Source organism: Talpa occidentalis, unplaced genomic scaffold, assembly GCF_014898055.3.
Source record: "Talpa occidentalis isolate TD23 unplaced genomic scaffold, MPIMG_talOcc4v2.1, whole genome shotgun sequence".
Classification (NCBI taxonomy): Eukaryota; Metazoa; Chordata; class Mammalia; order Eulipotyphla; family Talpidae; genus Talpa; species Talpa occidentalis.
Window position 1 is genome coordinate 46,693,427 of NW_026555331.1, and position 22,532 is coordinate 46,715,958.

Sequence of the window (22,532 nt, forward strand, 5' to 3'; positions counted from 1 at the left end):
CTAAATGAAGCACCCAAAGTTACCCGTCCCCTCGTGGGTAAAACTCCATCCAAATGGGATCGGCCCAGAACAAGGCCCCAAAGCCTGCCACAAGTCTAAAGCATCTTCCAGTGGGGACCCACAGAAAAGGGTCAGAAACAACCAGACAAGCCCAGAAGGAAAAGAGCAAAATCAACATCAAGATAAAAGCTGCCATTGTCACCTCCCCATGGGTCTCACCCACATCTGTGTCACCCAGTCCACGACCAAAAGACAAGTGCAGTTTCTTCACATGTCTCTAGGCTCCACACGCCTCCTCCAGGTCTCCTGGCTCCATCCTGCTTCCTTCCTCAGTCTCTTCTGCAGCTTCTCCTCTTCCTGCTCAGCTCCACCCTCCCTTGGGTGGGGCAGGGAACCTCCCCCTTTCCTGGGGACCACCCTGTTACATTTCCATGGAATTTTACTCCTAGATATTCCTCATTCTCATAAACAATTTTTCTGAGAAATATGAAGACTTCTATGTTGTCATAGAATGATTGCTGACCCAGAAGCCCTCCAGCTATTTCCTTTACATACAGGAAAAATGAAGATAGAGAAGAAATAGAACTAGAAAATTTCTACTTTTATCTCCTTGTCACAAGTTTTATTCTCTTGCTGAAAGGAGAGCTGGTGATTTGAATTGTTGACTTTTCTATAGTCTATATTGATGTTGGACAAGCAAGAGAGAGAGATGGTCTGTATTCAGTAACCTAGAGTGGCTGCCATATGAGATGAAGCAGATGATAGAGCAACAGAAATTTTTTTCCACAGAAAGCTGAAGGATCATAAATCTTACCCCTTTAACTGCAACTTGGTCTGTTAGGAGAATGCCTGCTGATATATAATGTGAGAGAATAACTGATAACATTTATTTTCACAAAAAGTAATCATAAGTAGAACTAACTAGGCACCATAGTTGAATATGAGCAGTACATCCTAAACTGGATTAAGCAAAGAAACCAAGATTTAACCAAGAATCTCAAATACTCAAAACTAACTCATTATTCCATATAACTTAGAATCTTGGGAAAAATGAGAAAGGTGGCGATTGTTGAGTTTACAATGCATAGGCCATAGCTCTAAAAGCTGTGTAAGTATATTACTTTATACGCCCTCAACACCAACCCATGAGGTATGTACTGTTGTTGTTTTATAAAGATGAATAAATTCTGACACAGAAATTAGGTAATCTGACAAAGATTTGAACCCAGTGGTATGACAAACAGGGATAACCTGGATTTATATGAAGAAAGAACAAAAATATGAACTGTCTAAACAGCAAATGACCTGAGAGTTTAACAACTGTCAATGTGACCTATAAGCTTCAGGATACGTGCTGTCACAAAAATCTTGGAGAGAAAACAGTCTCAGAGTGTTTTCAAAACCTGGAAGGAATTTGATTCACTGATATCTGAGGTGCAGAGACAGACATTTTAGAGGACAGCTTTTTTTCTGTGTGCGTGTGTTCATAAATATGTGTAAATACAGATACACATGTGTGTATGTACACATACTTCATAGTCTGTCCCCCCATAATGTCAATATAGCAGATGTAATGAAGAATGGGAGAATAGGGTACTGAAATGGCTAAGATAGTTTTTAATATATAATATTTAATACATCAATATTTTCTTATGACTAAATAAAACATTTCATATTTACAATGAAATTAATCAAAATTACAAAGTAAAAATTTTGTGATCCAGGAGTCTTAGCCAGATTCCAAGTTGTGAATTGCCACATATGGCTAGTGGCTGTTATAAGGGACCAGCAGATATATCTGTCACAGCAGAGTGACTCCTAGTCATTCACTGGTAATTGTCACATTATCTTGTTAACTTAATCTTTTTTCTTTTGTTTATAATTTTCTCTGTCAGTATGATGGTTTTTCCAATCCTTATTCCTGCCAGATTTTGTCTCTTTTTATTTTCAGTTATGAAAATATTTTCTTTTTCCTGGCCAGGTAGAAAGTTTTTTTTTTTTTTTTTGGAAAGTAAATCAGCTTGGTAGCCTTCCTCATCACCAAGTCAAAAACTATGATATTAATGCCATTGAAATTAATGGACATATGTACAGGTACATATTAAACATATATTCAAAAGGGACTATATGTTCATTTATACATTTTTTCTTTTTTTTTTTTTAAGATTTATTTATTTATACTAGCACTGGGTACAGTCAGAAGCGCGGGAGGGTGAGAGAATTCATCAGAGCCAGAGCAGGGAGCAGAGCAGGCAGAAGGACCGAAGTACACTGCTGAGGGGAGCAGTGGGCAGCAGGAGAGGTCTGCGCGCCATGTGGGACCCTCCTCCCATGGCCGGGGAGCAGCCGGGGATCGAACCGGCGCTGCAGAGGCTGCGGGCAGCTTCGCAACCCAGCGCTCAACTGCTGCGCCACCGGGGAGGCCCTTTACATTTTTTTCTATTTGAGGAAATCTTGTTTGAATCTGTTGTATAGCAAAATCATTTTCATGATTAATAATTGTTATTAAATAATTTCACTTATAAAAGTGAAAAAAACTGAACCTTTGTTACAGATCCACTTTATTTTAATCTGTAGTCCTAAACTTATTGAGGAAAAGATGACACTGACTATGGAGTGTCATGTCCTCTATAGATATAAAATAATTTCTAATTAATCATCAGTGGTAACTAGAGCAATTGATAACAATTTCTCCTTAAGTCACTAGTTCTTAACATAGTGTACATTAACATAGTGTTATGTTAACATAGTCTTAACAGTGTACATAGTGCCACATAGTGTACCTTCAATAAGTGTTGAATATAACAAGATTGATGGTGTTGATAATTTTTAGAAAAATTTTCTGATAAATTATAAATGTTCTAGAAATTGATGTTTCTCTGTTAAAGTTATTAGCAATGTCATCATTGAAATTACAGAACTTGTTAGAAGTTGACAAAATCATTCAGTATGTAATTGACTTAACTTACATATAAGAACACTTTTTTTCTAAATTATAAATATTGTTTCTAGACAAAATATTGTCATCTAATTAGTTAACAGTAACTGATCAATAAGATAAAATGACAACAGATTAACATATTTCCTTATTTGTTTCAATGAATAATATTGCAAATTATTTGTGGAGACTATTCACTTTACTGAAATACAAGGGTTCAAGAATAGGTTTGCCATATTAAGTGTATCTCAAAATGTGAGTTTCTCTATTTTTTTTTTAGCAAGAACTTTAGTCAAAATCACATTATTTTTTCTGTATTTATGAATTTTATTGTTATTTAGATTTTAGACTGCTGTGGCTTAAAAAAAAATGTCATGCTTATAATTTCATAAATGCTAAAGGAATTATCCCCCCAAGAAAAATAAGAAAAATTGTTAATGAAATACAAATCCCTTGATTTTTGATTTTTTTACCGTTTGTGGACTGTTTCATCAGCTCCACATCACTTTATTTCAACTCCATTTAGAAACAGTCAAAATGATAAACCTCTCTTAGGACTGAATGGAAACTTTTCTAATCTTTTACTTCTTTCTACCTATAACCCATCTACTTCACTTTTTTATTTTTTTAGATTTATTTTTTATTTATACAATAGCTGGGGTACAAGCCAGAGGCGCAGGAGGGTGAGAGGATTTACCAGAGACTTAGTGGCGAGCAGAACAGGCAGAGGGACCCGCAAGCACTGCTGAGGGGAGCAGCAGGTGAGACAGGAGAGGTCTGCCGCGCCATGTGGGAATCTGGGAATCTCCCTGGCCGGCCAGAAATCGAACCGCACAGCTTCACAGCGCTGTGCTCAACCTGCTGTGCCACTGGGGACGCCCCCATCTACTTCACTTTTTTTTGGAAATATTTTTTTATTTATGCATACAAGAGCTGGGATACAGGCCAGAGATGCAGGGGGTGAGAGGATTTACCAGAGACATAGTGGGGAACAGAGCAGGCAGATGGACCGAGGTACATTGCTGAGGGGAGCAGTGGGCCAGTCAGGAGAGGTCTGCGCTCCATGTGGTTTGCTCCCTGGCTGGCTAGGGATGGAACTCGTGCTGCAGAAGGTGCTGATTGCTTTGTAGTGCGGTGCTTAACCCCTTGAACCACCAGGGAGGCCCCTCTACTTCACTTCTTACCCCTCACTTTAGGTTTATTCCAACAGTAAATGTGACGGTTCCATTTTTAAAGCATTTCAAAGAAGAAATTCCTATTATATTTTGTAAGTCTTTCTGATATTTAATTGATCTCAAGATCATTTTTGAGAAAAGTAGATTTACTAACAGAAGACATGGGTTTTAGACCAACTTTGAACTTTGTTATTTATATGGTCACATAATTTCACAAAATGAGCAAAATAACACTATCTCCTTTCAAACAGGATTCATGTGCAAATTATATATATATTTTATAGTGTTTTCCAATTTTAAAGAGAATGTATTATAATTTTAATACCATTACTCATGTGACTTAAAATTCTCAACTATTTCTAGTTATAAAGCATCCTAATGACTCACGTTTATGAGATAAGAAATCTGGATTTAAGAAATAAGCTATTGCTTTTTATGTAAACTAAGTAATAGCAACATCAAAGGAAGCAGAATTTGTAAAATCTCTTCAATTCACCATCAAATGCAAAAGCAGAGCTCGTCTACTTCCTGTTATCTTTGAGAGGCTTATGTCTTTATAAGGAATGTTTCACCAGCGTGATTGTCTTTAATTATTTCTGTTTGAGTAACAGTAACTAATAAAGCAATCCAGAGTGTTACCAGGCTCGGTGGGAGAGAAAATAATAGGGTATCTTCACATCTTCTGCTTAGAAATCATATCCTCTGTTCTTTTGTTTCTTCCTCTTTTATTGTGGTGTGAAGAGTAGAAAGAAAAGCTCCCCTCTGCAGGGGAATTCCTACAGAACCAGTAACCTGGCTTTACTCTGCCTTTTAGAAATCATCGCAGAGTTTGGAGCAACGCTTCTTAGTTTAAAATGATATAATGCACATGCATGTATATACACACATATAAAAACACATGTACATACATATACACAAGGGGTGTGTGTATTAATGTTATTGTGAATTTGAATTCTTTTTGACCCCCCGAGTTTGCTTGAAAAACTTGAAGGAGGAGGAAGAATCAGAGGTAACAACTCCTGTGGCTGACTCAGGTGGCTAAGATGGCACCCTTCTGATTGTATGATACTTCAGAGAGATCCCCTTGTACTGTAGCAGGGAAAGAGGCTCTTTTCATTATAAACAACAACAATACAGTCTTCCTTTATCAACAGCATATAATGAAATGTTAAGATCATTAGGAAAAATGAATCCGTGAGAAGAGTAAAGTCTTTTTTTTTTCTTTTCCACATACCTTTTCCTTTTGATTATTAAAAAACTGAAAGGGGCCATGTGCTTTTGAACTGCCAAAGGGGTGAGGAACAGAGGAGGGAATATTTTCAGAACTTCTGACGGTCTATTAGAAAAGGCTCAGTGTGCGGGGGTAACTGTCCTTTTCTAAACTTTAAAGATTTATTTTGACAAACAATTAATTTATGGTAGGAAATTTGGAAGCAGGGGTCATCAAAAAATTTCTTTTTCTAGCATTTCAACAGGAAAGTATGCATGTTTTTCTGAATTAAAAATATAGCACCCCCCAAGGTAAATGATTTTAAAAAATGTTTCATCCTCTTAATATCCCAGATACAATTCATGTGCTTGTGCTATTATCAGTCTGATAACCAGGAATTCAATACATCTGTCTAAATTAGGGATTTTTGTACTTTCATTTTGTTCTGTAGTTTATTTGGAATGTATTTTCTATATACATATTTTTACAAGCTTTAGTTATGCATACAAGAACTGGGGTGCAGGCCAGAGGTGCGGGGGGTGAGAGGATTTACCAGAGACAGTGGGGAGCAGATCAGGCTGAGGGGAGCAATGGGCAAGACAGGAGAGGTCTGCTGTGCTATGTGGATTAGCTCCCTGGCTGGGGTTTGAACTCAAGTTGCAGTGGCTGGTAATAGCTTGATAGTGCTGTGTCTTTAACCCCTGTGCCACCAGGGAGGCCCTATTTTCTATAACTTGTGTGTATCTTATTGCCCAGGAAGTGTTTTGCTATCTTTAGTGGTAATTAAGGGAAAAATGTAATGACTTTTAGCAGGTTTAAAAAAATTATCTTAGAATGAGTTAGAATTAAAAAAAACAAGTGTATTTTAGAAAGATAAAGTATATGAATGGGTATAGATGAAAAATAGATAAAGCAACCAATGAAATGTATATGTTCCCTCATTTAAAGATATGCAAAAGTGTAACAATATTTATTTTTTTTTGGTAAAGATTTATTTATTTTTATACAAGAATTGGGGTTCAGGCCAGAGATGCGGGGTTTGAGAGGATTCACTGGAGACAGAGCAGGGAACAGAACAGGCAGATGGACTGAAGTACACTGCTGAGAGGAGCAGTGGGAGAGACAGGAGAGGTCTGTCCTGCCATGTGGGTTTCTCCCTTGCTGGCTGGGAATTGAACTCGTACTGCAGTGGCTGCAGATTGCTTCATAGGTTGCATCATAACACCTGTGCCACCAGGGAGGCCCCAGTGTAACAATATTTAAAAATATAATTGTCTACATTAAAGATACAGTGATAATTGAGAAAAGTGAAATAAAATGAGATATACTCTTCAATTAAAAAATATAGTACTGGGCCTTCCTGGTGGTGCAGTCAGTTGAGAGCAGCACTGTGAAGCTGTTTGCGGCCTCTGCAGTGCCGGTTTGATCCTTGCCGGCTGTGGAGATGCCCACATGGTGCAGCAGACCTCTCCTGTCACGCCCGCTGCTCCCCTCAGCAGTGTATTTCAGTCAGTCTGCCTGTTCTTTTCCCCACTGTCTTTGGTGGATCCTCTCACCCTCCCACACATCTGGACTGTACCCCAGTTCTTGTATAAATAAATACAAATCTTTAAAAAAATAAAGTATATTTTTATTTGAAGAGAAATACATACAATCCTTTTTTTGGCCATTTTAGTTCAATAATTATTGCATTCTAGTTTATCATTTTCTCATGAATATATGGTCTACTTGTTTTACTTAACTTTCAAAATAAATCTTTTTGTCAATATTTTATTTAAAGACATTAATTTCCTGATTAGTTGGATAAAAACACGTTTTATGTAGAATTGAAGTCAGCAGTTCACACTATGAGGGGTGGGAGTAGGATTAAATATCATTCATTTGAGTTGAAATCCAAAACTATAGACCTAGATTTCAAATGATATCTTCTCCTCCCCACCAACAAATATTTGCAAAAACCTCAAGACATTCTGAAGTGATCAGTTTCATTTAATTCTTAGTAAGATGAGGATTTTGATTCCTTCATGAGGTTAAATTCTAAAGCTGTGGTCCACTGTGTCAAGTCTATAAGAAACTTGACACTGCTTTTTGTCTCAGTTCTAGTTGACCAGGAGGATTGCTGCCCTATTGATTAAACCAAAACAGAACAGCTATCCTCACCATTGCTCAAAAAGAGAAGCATGCAACATTTTTGAGTACTCTTCTTTGTCATTTTATCTGAAATATTTTTTTGACTATCCTATATGGAGCAGCCTTTTTTCTTTATAGTATGTGTTGTGACATCTATATAATTTTTTTGTTTATTGTCTGCCTCTCACCTCTACCCCCATTTGAACTCCAGAAACACAGTCTTTTAGCAGGTGCTTATTACGGATTCATTACAGGCATTAAAAAAATATTTGCTGGGTTAATGAATTCATTTCCAAATTTCTTTCTATAAATAGTGCAAAAGTTAAAATATATTTGTAATAATCTTCATTGGAAATATAAAATGATATTTTAAGAATACGATTCTATTTTTATTTCTACATTTTTGTATTTTTAAAAATTTTATATATTTTTACATTATTTTTCATTTTTGCACAATGTATGCATTTCTGCATTCTTGATACAGATTTCATATTATTTTTCCTAAATTTGTTTGTATGTCAGTTCACACCATCAATGATGAAGAATGCTTATTTGTCAGAACCTATCTTGGTACTGAATAGAAAACTAAATTTAGGTATCCAATTTATTAATAGAAAAGGTACTTACTTTTAATTTTGCATATTTGTTCTTAAATGTTCCAACTTAATATAAATAATTCAATGAAACCAAGAATGCACTTTCCCCTTCTTCCATACAAGTAATACTTGGTCCTTTTATCATAGCTTACAACATTTTTAGGGAAGGTCTATTACTTTTCCCCTAATAAGAAAATTACATCATGATGTTTTGCCAATTTGTAACATTTGCTTTTTGCAATATTACTGCCAATATAGTCTGATATGTCCTCCTACTAGAAACACAAAAAGTCAAATAAAAAGACATTCTTTTCAAAGCAAAGCTATGAGTCCATCCAAGATGGTGGCAGAGTGAAGCCCTAAACCCCAATGTGAAGGTATTTGGAGATGGGGCCTTTGGGAGATTATTAAGTTTTAATGAGATAATGTGATGGGAATCTAGTTAGAGGGGATTTATTAAAAGAGACACTAAATCTCTCTGAACACATTTTAGCTTTCAAAGTTAGTACTTTCTTTTTTCTTATGTTTACACTGATTTTTATTTAAATTCATCTTTTATCCTTTGAGTATATATTAGCGCATTAATGCTAAGGTTTTCGGATATTTTTATTGTTTCTAAAGATTTTCTCCATCACTTGTAACTATTTTTTTAAGCTGCCTATTTTGCTTTGAAATCTTTATCTTTGTAAAAATATTCATGGGAATTTTTTTACATATGCACTGTAGATATTGAGAATTTGCAAAATGATTTAATAGTTGTGTTCCAGGCTCTGTAGTTTACAGAATTTAAGTATTAAGTCATATCTCTATATTATCATCTCTGTCATCTTTGGCTCTGTTTTTATTGACTTATCTTCCTCCTCATTAAACTAACTTTTCCTCTAACCAAGAAAATATTTCAAATTTGACAACATATTACTTCCATGATTTTGTTATGGTATGTAAAACTTTATCTTCCCAGAAGATTTTGCCTATTCTCCTTTTAGATTTGAAAAAACAAATTGCCATTTTATGAAATGATTGAGGAAATATCATGTGTTAGTAACTGTGGGTGATTTCTAGAAACCAGGGTCTTCAAGTTGGGGCTCTTAATCATACAACTACAAGGAAAGGAATTCTGACAATAACATTTTCTCCATAGTTGACCTCCAGAAAATATATAGATCAAATTTGGTTATAACCTTGTGAGAGCTTGAGCTGAGTATTCTCTAAGACATTCTTGGAATCTTGACGCAAAGAAATTATAAAACAATAGTGTGTGCTGTTTTAATCCATAAATTTGTAGTTATTTATTACTAGCACAGAACCAAATCTGGCCCCTTCATTATTTAGGTTTCTCATTTTATTTATTTTTTTAAAAGATTTATTTATACAAGAACTGGGGTACAGTCAGAGGTGCAGTGCTGGAGGGTGAGAGAATTCACCAGAGACACAGTGGGGAGCAGAACAAGCAGATGGAGCAGCGGGCACGGCAGGAGAGGTCTGGTGTGCCATGTGGGATTCTCGCTGGCCTGCCGGGATCGAACCCGTGCTGCAGAGGCTGTGGACAGCTTCATAGCACTGCGCTCAACCTGCTGTGCCAACGGAGAGGCCGGTTTCTCATTTTTTTTATAGGAAATGTTCTTGAACCACAGTTTTATTTTTATTTATTTTGAAGATTTGTTTTTATTTATGCATACAAGAACTGGGGTGGAGCCCAGAGGTGTAGGGGGTTGAGAGGATTCACCAGTGACAGTGGGGAGCAGAATAGGAAGATTTATTGAAATACACTGCTGAAGGGTGAATCACAGTTTTAAAATATTACTTTTCTTCCAATGTTTTATTTTTCTTCAAATTCTCCAATTGTATATACATTAGGTTAGCTTTGTTTAACCTGTATTTCAACCATTTTCTTTTTCACCATTTTTAAGAAAAAAATTAACCGAACTATGTGTATTAATATTAAACATATCATGTTTGATGGGCCTTTCAGCACAGTGTATACATGCTTATATAAATTTAAATATTTAAAAATTTACATTTAACATATGAAAGTTCTGAAATATATAGGAGCTTAATACTTTCTATAAAACATTTAGAACATCAGTTTGTTACAAGCATATAAAACATGAAGTGCTTTCTTGGAGTTTCAAGTTACTTTTTAAAAATAAGACATTGTTTGCATATATAATTCTTCTCTAATAATCAGTATGGACCTCTTCTTTTCCATGAGGTTGATTTTCCAGGTGCATTATAAACTCAAAAACGTGAACTAACAGTTATGCAATTTATGTCCTAACAACTTAATTGCACATATGCTTTAAAGGTTCGGATGAAGTTCCCAAACGTTTTGGTATATGTTCTTCAGGCATTTTCATTAAAAATAACAGAAATTATAAGTACCTTCAGTCCCCATATTGCTTTAAATGGAAGTCATTGGTTAAAACTTTACATTTGGGCAATTATTACTAATTAAAACGGAGCCCAAACAAATAAATGATGCTGATGTATTAGCTCAAAACACTTCATTAAACTTGTTTCTGATGCAGTGGAGTCTATTTGCTTATTTACTATATTTACTATAATATGTCATTGGTTATGTCAATTTTTTACTTATCAAAAAATCAATAGGTTTAGTCATTTCTCTGCTCATTTTCTGTTATCTACAATTATATAGTAATTTACAGTAATTCTATGTAATGTTTCACAGTATATATAATTATTATTGGAAGGATGTCTAGCATTAAATTTTGAATTAGCATACTCAGAATAAGTCAATATTTGACTGGGCAGTAATTTTGCATTAACTATGGTAAATGTATTGTTTTATACAAGAAGAACACCAAACATGTTATTAGCATAAAAAAAGCAGCCAGAAGAGGAAGCAGAAACATACATAAGCAGTCAAAGAGTTAGAGCTGTATACAAATATAGTTGGACCTTTTTTTTTTTTTTTTTGGTAGCCTGGCAACACCATTGGGATGTAAAATAACGTCCAGTAGCAGCAGGTAACTAAACTAGGGAGCACTCACCAGTGGTGCAAATCATAGTAATCATAGTAATAAAGAGACACAAAGATGGATTTGGCTATTGTAGTGCAAATGTTTAGGACAGAACTGTAAATTCATTCTTCAGTAAGAAGCAAACATTAGAACTTGGTATTTCATCCAAAATAGTTTACTCAAGTAGTAGTGTCTACTATTCTAAAATACTAAGCAAAGTTATTTACAGACATAGAGTTGTACAGGACCTTTTAGAAATGCAATTTAGGTCTCAGATTTTCCATTAAAAATATCTAAATTATGCCATAAATTACACTTAAGCAATTCAGCTATGAGAGTTTACAACAAAGAGATAAATGCTATCATCCAAATTATTATGGTTTAACAATTACCTCAAATAAGCAACCACTGTAGTTATTATCAGCCTTGTTTGGCTGATAGTCTCATTCGTGGTTTGCAAGCTTATCCTGTACTAGAAAAAGGTCCAAGCTTAATAAATCAACAATTAGACTGCACAGATTAACTTAAAAATCACATAGGGCTACACTGTAGCAGCTATTCCAAATGTATTTAAAGTTAAGCACTCATTAACAAAATTAATATCTAAGACCCTTAAATAAAAATCTAACTTTATAGGTATAAAATTTTAAGAACTATTTAGAAAACCATGTTTAATTAACAGTATCTTTGCAGAAGAGAAAAGGATTCTGACTCTAAGCTATTTCAATACTTACATGAACTGCATAATGCCTTCGTGGCCAGAAAATCACATTTTTCTAAAAGGAAAGCACATTTTTTGAATTTCCTAAAGCTTGATTTATAGTAACTACAGACATCAGTACTTTCGGTAGGTTATAGAAAAATTCTTAGAAAAAATAATTTCAAACATTAGTCACACTGTTGAAATACTCATCCAATATTAATAATGTGTTCTTCAGTAAGAAATTGAATTCATAGCAAATGCCCCAGAGTTGCCCCACTCAACCATTAAAAACCAAGCTGTCAGCTCAATTGGCAAAAAATGTTTTTGTATTCTTACTGAATACCTGTAGCTATATCCCCTCTTGTCTCAGTAGGCTCCATGTTTATATGAGTAATAGCAGATCCCATCTGACAGATACTAACACTAAGCTTCCATACTGCACTGCAGAAACCTATCACTGATATGTGTGCTTGCTGCATGCGTGCTGTTTGATGCAAATAAAAGCAGATCTAGTTAATGTCCTCTGGGGGCAGGAGAGTTTACTTTGCTTTGACTGGTTCTGTTCTCATTTTGTTAAACAAAAAGTGAACTCTTATTTATAGTGATTCACTTTTTAAAAAAAATCCTATAACATTTGGTGGCAAAGGGAACCCATCATTTCCATACTAGATAATACATCTGCATATGACTGCACAGTAGATATATATTGTAGGATACTGTAGCACTAATTATCAATATAGTAAGCAATGGTTCAAAAAACAATGCAGTATTTATAATGTTTCAAAATTCCTGTTACAGTAGAAGAGTGAAATACACATTGATCATGAGCATCAAAACTGAAGTTGTGATTCCACTGTCAACTCAGGCTTTCTGGGGTTTATTGTAGTGACAGAGGCTTACAGAGAAGAGGCAGTTCTGCACAGTCACTGAGGAAAAATGTGCCTTGGGTTTCCCTTTAAGAAGGACTTCTGCTCCTCAAGAGTCTTTCATTCCTAATAATAGCCATTACCTGTAATCAGAAGTAAATCAGGCACCAGACAGTGTATATAATTAATCTGAGTGTAGACTTTCCAAATTTTCTGTCTACTAGTAAGGGTATGACTGTTTAGAGATTCTGCCTATGTGACTGCAAATAGTACGGTTGTGTCCTTTTCTGAGTCACAATTAGCTTGAGGAATTGTACAACTGTCCCCACTTTTATCAGTCATTCCAGAAGCTAACTTTGATGCCAGTTTATATAATAGATTAACCTGTGCAGTGATACCAAATGTTTATTTGCATATCAGGATGTGGAGAATCAATGTCCTCATTAATACTATGCCTTCCTTTCTAAGCTCATCTTTTTTTATCTTCTCTAAGAAAACAAGTGTGGGTCAAATGCATCAAAAATGTTGCATATAGAATTAAGGTGCTGTATGATGATGTTTAATCAAATGTCATTTTTGGACTAAGTCTGAGCCAGTAAGAAAATGGCATTTCTCAAGCATTCATAAAGATATTTTTTGCCCACTGCTCCCCTCAGCAGTGCATTTTGTTGGTCTGCCTGTTCTGTTCCCTGCTCTGTCTCTGATGAATCCTGTCACCCTCTCGCGCATCTGGCTTGTACCCCCATTCTTGTATTTTTCTTTTAAAAGAAAACAGGGACTTGGACTGCTTGTTACAAGTTCTTATGGGAAAATATAAGCTCACAGTATCCTGCAGTTTCAATCTTTGAGGTCAACTTCCTGGCGCTCTGCAGACTACACTGTCCATATCAGCTAGGAGCTGAAGCCTTATCAACCTCTTTCTCCTTTGAAGTCCACTTCCAGTTCAGCTACATGTTTTATCATTATCCAGTGACATCTCTGTCTGTAGAACTGGAAGAAGTGTTCTATCTTCCCAGCCCAGGGAGCATATGGAGAGTAGGAATCTCTTCCTGCAAGGCTTGTTCCTGGGTGACACCTGAATCATTATCCTTTCTAATGCCTATTTCAACATGCTGAGGAATTCCATGACAAAATTTTGGTTTAAGAATTCTTGAAGAATTCTTTGAAGGGCTTAGTCCCAATCATAGGGACTAACATTTTCTCTTAAGGGACTGCTTTCTTGCTGAGGACGAGTCTCCTAAACTGATGGGAGTTCATGTCCACGTTTTCACTTAGTCTTCCTCCCTTATGACTGAAGAGATTTTGACACCAGTATTTGGAGTTATTCCACCTTTACCCCCACTTTATCCGATGATTATATTTAGTTAATGTGCACGAAGCAACCTGATCCAAGGACAAGTACGCCCCCACCTGCTGGTTGGGATCTGTCCCACTGCCAGAGCTAGGGAGTTCAGTCTTGCTTCCTCTGGATGGAGCCTGGGAATCTCAGCTCTTTCAGACAAACCCCCCCAGGCCCTCACCCATTTCCCCTGCTGCCTCCCTCTTCACTTTTTTCCCCTTCCCACCTTTGGCCATTTTTATTTTATTTCTTTGTTTTTATTTTTATTTCTCATTTTTATTCTGTGCTCTTTATTAAATTTGTTTTCAAACTTATTGGTTTTGGGACATCCTGTAATTTATTTTTTATTTCTGTCATCTTTTTATTTCTGATGTTGTTATCTCATTTCATTTTTTAACATTTTAATTTGGGGGGTTACATGTTCCACTCACCTTCATCCTCCACCAAATCTTATTTCAGTTCTAATTTTATATATTTGTATTATTAGTTCTTGAATTGCTGATTTGTTTTATTTTGGTTTCAAATATTTCTTTGATGATACATAATAACATTTTCAGTGTTCTGTTTCTTTTGCTTTATTGTTTTTTAGGGGTAGTTTTTTTTTATTATTTTTTTAAAGATTTATTTATTTACTTACACAAGCACTGGGTATAGTCAGAAGTGCCGGAGGGCGAGAGAATTCACCAGAGCCAGAGCGGGGAACAGAACAGGCAGACCGATGAAATACACCGCTGAGGGGAGTAGCGGGCACGGCAGGAGAGGTCTGCTTGCCATGTGGGACCCTTGCCCGGGGGGCCGGGGATTGAACTGGCACTGCAAAGGCTGCGGGCAGCTTTGCAGCCCAGTGCTCAACCACTGTGCCACCAGGGGAGGCCCATTTTAGGGGTAGTTTTTAATTAGCTGAGTTGTTTGGATTTTTATTTCTTATAAAACCAGTAATTTAAAATGTGCATTGATTAAATTAACTAAGTTAAATATGCTTTTAGCTAATTTGATGCTATGAAAATTTAAAGTAGCTTGAATTTAAAAATTGCAACAGAAATATGTAACTGTACTTTGATTCCTTGATACCTTAAAGAAATTTCTAGATCAGTGTGATATGGTTCTTATGAAATAAAGACAACTAAATTCTCATCAACTTTTCTATCAACATAAGAATTGGTTCTAATGCATATCTTTCAACTTTAATATTAATGTTACAATCTTCAATAGGCTAAATATTAAAGTATTGGATACTTTCCAGTTTTTCACCTTTAAGATTTCTAATATTTGAGATATAGCACTTTTTTGTATATCTGTATAAGGAAAACACAATCTGTTGTCAAAATTTGAAAAGTGTAAGGGAGATCAGTGGATGAACAGTAACGACAAGAAATATGATATCCATAGTTACAGGAAATTTCATTAACTGATCATTAAACTTCAAAAACTGAGTAGGGAGAGAGGGGCTTAGTGAAAACTTTATTCAGTGACTAAATGTTATCATCCTCTAAATTATTTTCACTTTCCAATGCATCTGATTCTAACATTATGTTTGTCCTGAGTGGAAATATTTTTCTCTAATAAAAGAGCTTCTGTTTCAAAGGCTGGAGAATAAGAGTCAAAAAATAATCTGATATAGTAATGGGCCATAATTTCAATGGTTTTACTGGCACAGCACAATACTAAATTTGCTTTTGAATTTCTCATTGAAGCATGTTAGCACTGAAATGACTTAGAGTGAATTTTAACACTTTACTGATTTCCTATTTGAACTTTTGCTATTATAATAGGAGATTGACAACTATTTACAGCTGTGATTATATTTGATACTTGGGTCTTATTTACTATTAAAATGTTTATCATTCCTTTTTAACAATGTAAACTCAATTCATAGAAATTTAGTGTTTTCATCATAATGTTAAAGGAGAATGTTTGTAAAAGAAAAGTTTCCATGGCCTTATCTTTTAAATATTTAAATCCTAGATTTTTTCAAAATTGTGACTTATTCTGGAAGATAGTTGTAAACTTTTTAATCTCCTTTCTGAAGCTTTTCCTTTTATGTCTTTTTTATTTCTTTCAACTTCTTTCAACTTTCTGTGTTTTGCAACTGGTTTTTTGGAAATTACTGAAAAAAATGAAGGAATTATGTGCTTTTCTAAATTATTTTCAAAATTGGAAAACAAAGCTATAAATTCAAATTTTGTATAATGTGTTTAGTACAAATGTGTAGACAGATGATAGAAAAATAGAAAGGTGATATGTAGACATGTACATTCACACAAATAATTTTAAGAATTAATATTATCAAAATTATTTTCTATGCAAATTCTGTTTACTTTCTGATTATTGTCCATCTGTGTTGGATTTTTCTATACTTGACTATTTAGAATACCACAGAAAAAATGTTGTTAATGGAGAAGTATGTGAAGCAAATTTGTTTCGTTCTAAAAGTTTTATTTCCTGAATAGAATGGAATTAAAAATCTTTAACATTTCCTTTTGCTTGAAGTGAAAAAACATCCTCTTAGCTAGAGTCTATTGACATGAAATATCCCTTTTTATTTTCTGGAATGGACTGTAAGGAAATCTGTATCTCAGGAAGTGTGTGTGTGTGTGTGTGTGTGTGTGTGTGTGTGAGAGAGAGAGAGAGAGAGAGAGAGAGAGAGAGAGAGAGAGAGAGAGAGAAGGTTAAGGAATACTATTGCCGCTTACCAGTAAGCTACTAGACAGAAAAACATATAACTATTTTTTGCTGAAGCCCTTATAACCATTATGGAACTTCACTGAACTACAACCAGTTACTTCAAATAATATATATAAACAGCATGCAGCAATACTTGAGCTTGTCATTTTTAATTTCTATACTCAAGCATCTATATTTTAGCAAAGTCTCAGCTCACTAGCACACTGAGCTATGTAGTGGATATAATCTGAATCAAAGCACAATTGCAAAAATGTCAAACATGATGAAAAAGAGAAAATCACTACAAAGGAGAATTCACCACAGTAACTCTTTGCAGTTCCCAACACAGAGGCCTAGTAGCCTCATCAAAGATACAAGAGATGGAAAAGGCCCATTAGGTCATCAAACCTATCCCCTCACCATAGAAAGAAAATGAATTCAAGCAACCCTATCTGCTGGCTTCAAACCAAATTCAGGATAGAAAGACCCTGCTGCTGCTCTTGATACATTATTTCATGACACTGGATGTCATTTATACAAAAACCTGAAATGAATTGTCTGCCCCCAGCATCCTGGAATCACAGAATAGACTTTTGAGAGCGGGAAGGTACCTGAGCCCAGCCTCCTCATTTTATAGAAGAGTAGTCCGAGGGCCCGAAAGGTTAAATGACTAGCTCAAATCCACAAAGCCACTCACAGCTGGACTGGTATAAAAACCAAACTTTCCAGAGCTCTCCAAACTATTGCTAGCAAATAATTCCCATTTTGGGGGGAAAAAATTCTTGATAAAAATCTGTTCTGTACAGTATACCTTATACATTTGGATTTGACTTATTTCTTACAATGACCTCATTTAAAATTTTCTAACTTTGAATTGGTCAAATCTACGTTTTCATGGTCAAAATTCTAATCCCCACAGTTGATAGTGACTCCAGTAAGAGACATTTAGTTGTTCACCAATTTCCTCTTCTCTGCTAGGCTCATGGCAATCTATAGAGATATAATAGTTCCTCTGGTTGACTGTCCATAGACTGGGAATGACAGTACCTACATTGAAAATTTATGTCACATTTTTTCCTCATCCCCTCCCCCACAAAAAGCCATTGGAAGTATTCTGTGTAAAATAGATAGATTTTAATATTTTACCAGAAGAGTAATGAGAAAGATAAACGTCCTAGGAAGAAATTTGGATTTGCTGAAGGGTTTTGTGCCAGGCTTGTTTTAGGATGGAGTGCAACATCAGATATCTGCCATGTCCACGCAGGTAAAATGAGCAAAGACAGTTAAGTTAGAAGCCATGAAACTCAGAACCCAAAATAATAGCTGTACTTAGCTTTGGAAGACAAAGACTTGTGCTAATTCAGATTCAATAGACACAAACATTATCGTTTTTTCAAGAGGAGCTAGACTGTCTAATTTTTATGAGAAATATCCTGATTTTTGAAATACTGTTTAAGTTAAATTAAACAATTCTGCAAGCCAGACATGGTTAACAAGTGTGATGGTATCACAGGCATTAGTGTATTATATGGTACTGTTCTAAAAGCCATGTTAATTGCATCCATTAAAGTTAAGAAAAGTCAGTCATTACAATTTGTGATTAATTACCTAATTAAAATTAATAAAAGGAGAAGTTGGATTGTTAGATTCTTTAAGCCAGTTTATACAGCATACCATATCTCATGCAAGCTCTCAAAGTAGATGGAAAAAATATTTTAGTCATGCCTTCAGTGTCTTATTTGTTTATAATATTTGTCTTATTTGTTTTTACTCTTATATTTTTAGGTTTTTTTCTGCATGATTTTTAATGTTTTCAATGTTTTAAACTGACGAAACTTTAGTTTAAAACTAACGCTGAGTGTTTAGGTATTACCTGCATTGTGTTTTAAAATTTCAAAAACACATGACATTAACTTGGATTCAGAGTTAGATTTGTGATCAATTTCATTCAATTGATAAGAAACCTGTTTTCAGTGGTTTAGAATTCATAGATCTCTTAGCCCTTCTAATTGCACTTGGAGTTTGGGGGGTTATATAACCAGCAGCTTTGGAACTGTAGCACACATCAGAAACAACTGGCAGGCTTTTTAGAACAGATTTCTGAGTTTACATTTGCAAAAAACATCTTTGAACATAATGGTTCATTAGCACATCAACATTTCCTATGGTAATACTTGTTAAATTCTGATTTATCATACTGCTGACTCCTTTTCTTACCCAAGCTTTTAGAGAAGTGTGTGTGATTGTATGAGTGCATGCACGTGTGCTGGCTTATGTGTGTATGGTCTTATATTTGTCTTTAAATCTCCCTTTGTCTTTTTTCCTTCAATTTTTTTCTTTTAATTTTTCCATAAATGTTACTGGAACACTATGTTTGTGTAAGAATTAGACAAAAAGTACTGCCCGGGTCTATTAGTCTATTTATTCTGTCACATGATTGTTTTAGTGTTGTTTGAAGCACTATTTTGGAGCCAGACATAATCACATTCTACAGTTCCTCACCTTATTAACTGACAGAGCACTGTTCCTATTAGACAATTGATCCTGGGCAGATGAAGCCATTAAAAACAGTACTAATTAGCTGAAGAGGGAAGACAGTAATGCAGGCTGCCTCACTTCCTTTTATGCTTAGGGAAGTTGATGTTCCAGACAAATAATAATTGATATGTAGTCTGCCTTAATTGTGGTTGTTAACAGCCAGTATTATAATGACAGGCTGACAATTTCTGTCTAGCCTATTGTATGTTTATTTCAGAATCCAGGAACCCTTGGGTAATCTTTTTTGGTTAACCTGAACCTCAGAGAATGCATTTTATAATATCCCTGAAATCAAAACTCCACAGCTAAACCTTATGACTCATAAACCTAAAGCTTATGAGTTATTTGGTACATATCTTCAGGTGTCAGATGTTTATCGTGGAGAAATATGGTGTCTGAAACTATGTGGATTATTCGTAAGGCAAGTTTGAGTGAGAAAGAGTTGAGTTGCGAAAGAATGAAATACAAACATATACTCCCTGTCTCTTAATCTCTCTCCCTTTATGTTATTTCCAAGAGACAACTTTAGATATAGATACTAATTTGACTATCAATTATCATGCAACTTAGCGTTGCATTACTAAGGAAGTAAAAATTCTTTGATTCATTTCACTCATAATCATAACAATTTTATAACTATATGTAAATTTAAATTTGTCTTGAGTTTGGGATACATTTGCTAAATGTCTGATAAAAATCTCAATATCCCTTTCATTTTTAATATTTTATGTTCTCAAAATATTAATTTGTCTCGAGTATACATTGACCTTTGTTTCTAAGTGTGAAACTATTAACAGAAGCATGCCAAGGTAAATACCAGCCTTCTTTCCCAAAGTGTTTTGTGAAAAGCTTTCCTTCTTTATTCTTTTCACATAAGATATGCATAAAAAATGATGGTATTTGTGTGTCACTATGGGGTCAAAGAGTTGTGCTCTATTTGGGACCACAAAATCTAAGGGGATTGACATGCTGGCATCTTAACCCCTACAAGATCTTTCCTGCCATGGAATACTGGTGAGAAAGCATTAGGTAAAGTGCATTGTTGGAATAGCTGAAGTTGACAGGATCGTAAAAATAATTTCCCCTACCTTACCAAAATAAACACATTTCTTTCCCAAGTCTACATCAAACTAAAATAACTATATCAAAGTAAAAAGTTTCTCCACAGCAAAGGAAGCAATTGACCTTTGAAAGGACAACCTATGGGATGAGAAAAAAATATTTGCAGACCATATATTTAATAAGGGGTCTATATCTAATAATATATCTAATATATTTAATATCTCCAAAATTACTAAGGGACTCATTAAATTCAATAACAAACCAGCTTGATTAAAAATGGGCTAAAGAGTTGAATAGACATTTTTCCAAAGAAGACATGCAAATGGTTAATAAGTAAATGAAAAAATATTCTCACCATTACTAATCATCTCATCTTGCAAATTTTGTGGTTTGAAAATCAAAACAACAATGAGATAATACCTCACATTTGTCAGGATAGCTATTATTAACTAATCAACCAATCAATCAATTGAAGAAGAAAGAAAGGTAAAACCAAAAGATAAGAAATATTGGTGAAGACATGGAGAAATTAGAACCATTATATACTGTAGTCAGTAATGCAGATTTTCTTGTTTTTTTTTTTTTTTTACCTAACATTCTCTTATTGTTTCAGGGTTCCATATTACAGTTAGTACTCAAGTCTCTGAGGTTTCTCTTGGTTGTGACATTTCACAGACTTATTTTTTATCACCTTGACAGCTTTGAGAAGTATTGGTCATATATTTTATAGAATGTGCCTCAGTCATGTTTGTAGTTTTTCTCATAACTAGACTGGGGTTATGGGATTTGAGAGGAGGATCACAGAGACAAGATGTATTTTAATCACACTATATCAAGGGTGTTATGATTTTATACCTTAGTTACACTATATGGTGGGGTTTCCCCACAAACACCAAACAGTACTCTGACACTAGCTGAATGTCCTACAATTCAACATAATTCTGACACTATTTACCCAGAGATATCACAAGTCTCCACATGTTGAAGGCTCAATCCCACAGACTGCCCCCACTTCAGATGCCATCCCCAAGTCCAGGTTGATACCTATGCTTTTGATAGACAAACTATAAATTTGCCAGAACTCCTTCCTTGTGATTAATTAATTTGATTTATTTGCTAGAGCAGCTCACAGAACTCAGGAAATCAGTTTATTCACAAGATTGCTGACTTATTGCAAAGGATATTAGAAGATGCAAATCAATAGCCAGATAGACAAATACATAGAGAGAGGTTGGGAACTTTTATCCTCCAGGACTCTGTGGCCAGCGGAGTGCATGTTGGAAGCATTTTGGTTCACCACCTGAAAGTTCTCTGAATCCAGTCCCTTTGGGATTTTGTGGAGCTTCATTGCAAGGTGTGCTTGATTAATTGATTATACAAATCTCTAACCCTTCTCTCTTTGCCAGAGACTTGGGGGTAGGCCTGAAAGTTCCAACCTTCCAATCAGAGGGTAGACATCATAGGCAACCAGCCTATCTTGGATTTCTGGACTACCTCAGTGAAACTCCTTCATTTCTTACATGTTCCTACATTTATATACACATTCTTGAGACTGGTCATAGACACTTCATGCTTATTCCTCCATGAGATCACATCCAATCACATACTTCAGGTGTTAAAAACGTGCATAATAATTCATTGTGAAACCTAGTGTTTGTATACATATTAGAAGTATTTCAGTATATGTGAGCGTGTATATTTTATATGTCCACAGTTCTATGAAAGTAAAATCTCAATTAAGAATCAGTCATGAGCATTTTACAGGGGGGTATAGGGGAGTAAGATCAAAACAGGGGTGGGAAGAGCACAAGGGACTATGGTGATGGTACACAGGTGAATTGGTGGTGGAAATTTCATGGGGACTATAACCGAGATGAGAAAGCATACATTGTACAAAGATGAAGACTGATGTACAAAAATATATAAAATAAAGAAAAAACAGTCATGAATATCATCATCAGAGAATCATAATATCCCAAGATGGAAATAACTTTACAAATGATCTATTCTCTATACTCATACTCATTCTGTTAATAACACTCCCACCTACATACTGCTGAAATACTTCGTTTATTTTAAAAAGCATCCTTATGTTATAAAGATATCTAAAATTTATTTTAATCAGACATGGTAAGACAGACATGGAAATGACTGTCATGAAAGTTTTTATTCACAGATGCCTAGTTAAGTAGGGTTTATCAAACAGGATCACATGCGGAAGGACCAGTGATGGTCAGGAGGCAAAACTGAGCAAGAAGGGACAGCATGACCGAGAACCTGTGGTGGTGACTTCACAGGAAAGAATGGTGAGGCCTGTTTAGGTGGATATA

At 35.1% G+C, this 22,532-nt stretch overlaps 1 pseudogene; it reads right to left on the bottom strand.

Moving 5' to 3' along the window:
* The window catches only part of LOC119249632 (suppressor of cytokine signaling 5-like), a 39,185-nt pseudogene extending 17,635 nt beyond the window's left edge, over positions 1–21,550 (bottom strand).
* Positions 21,551–22,532: the final 982 nt, after the last annotated feature.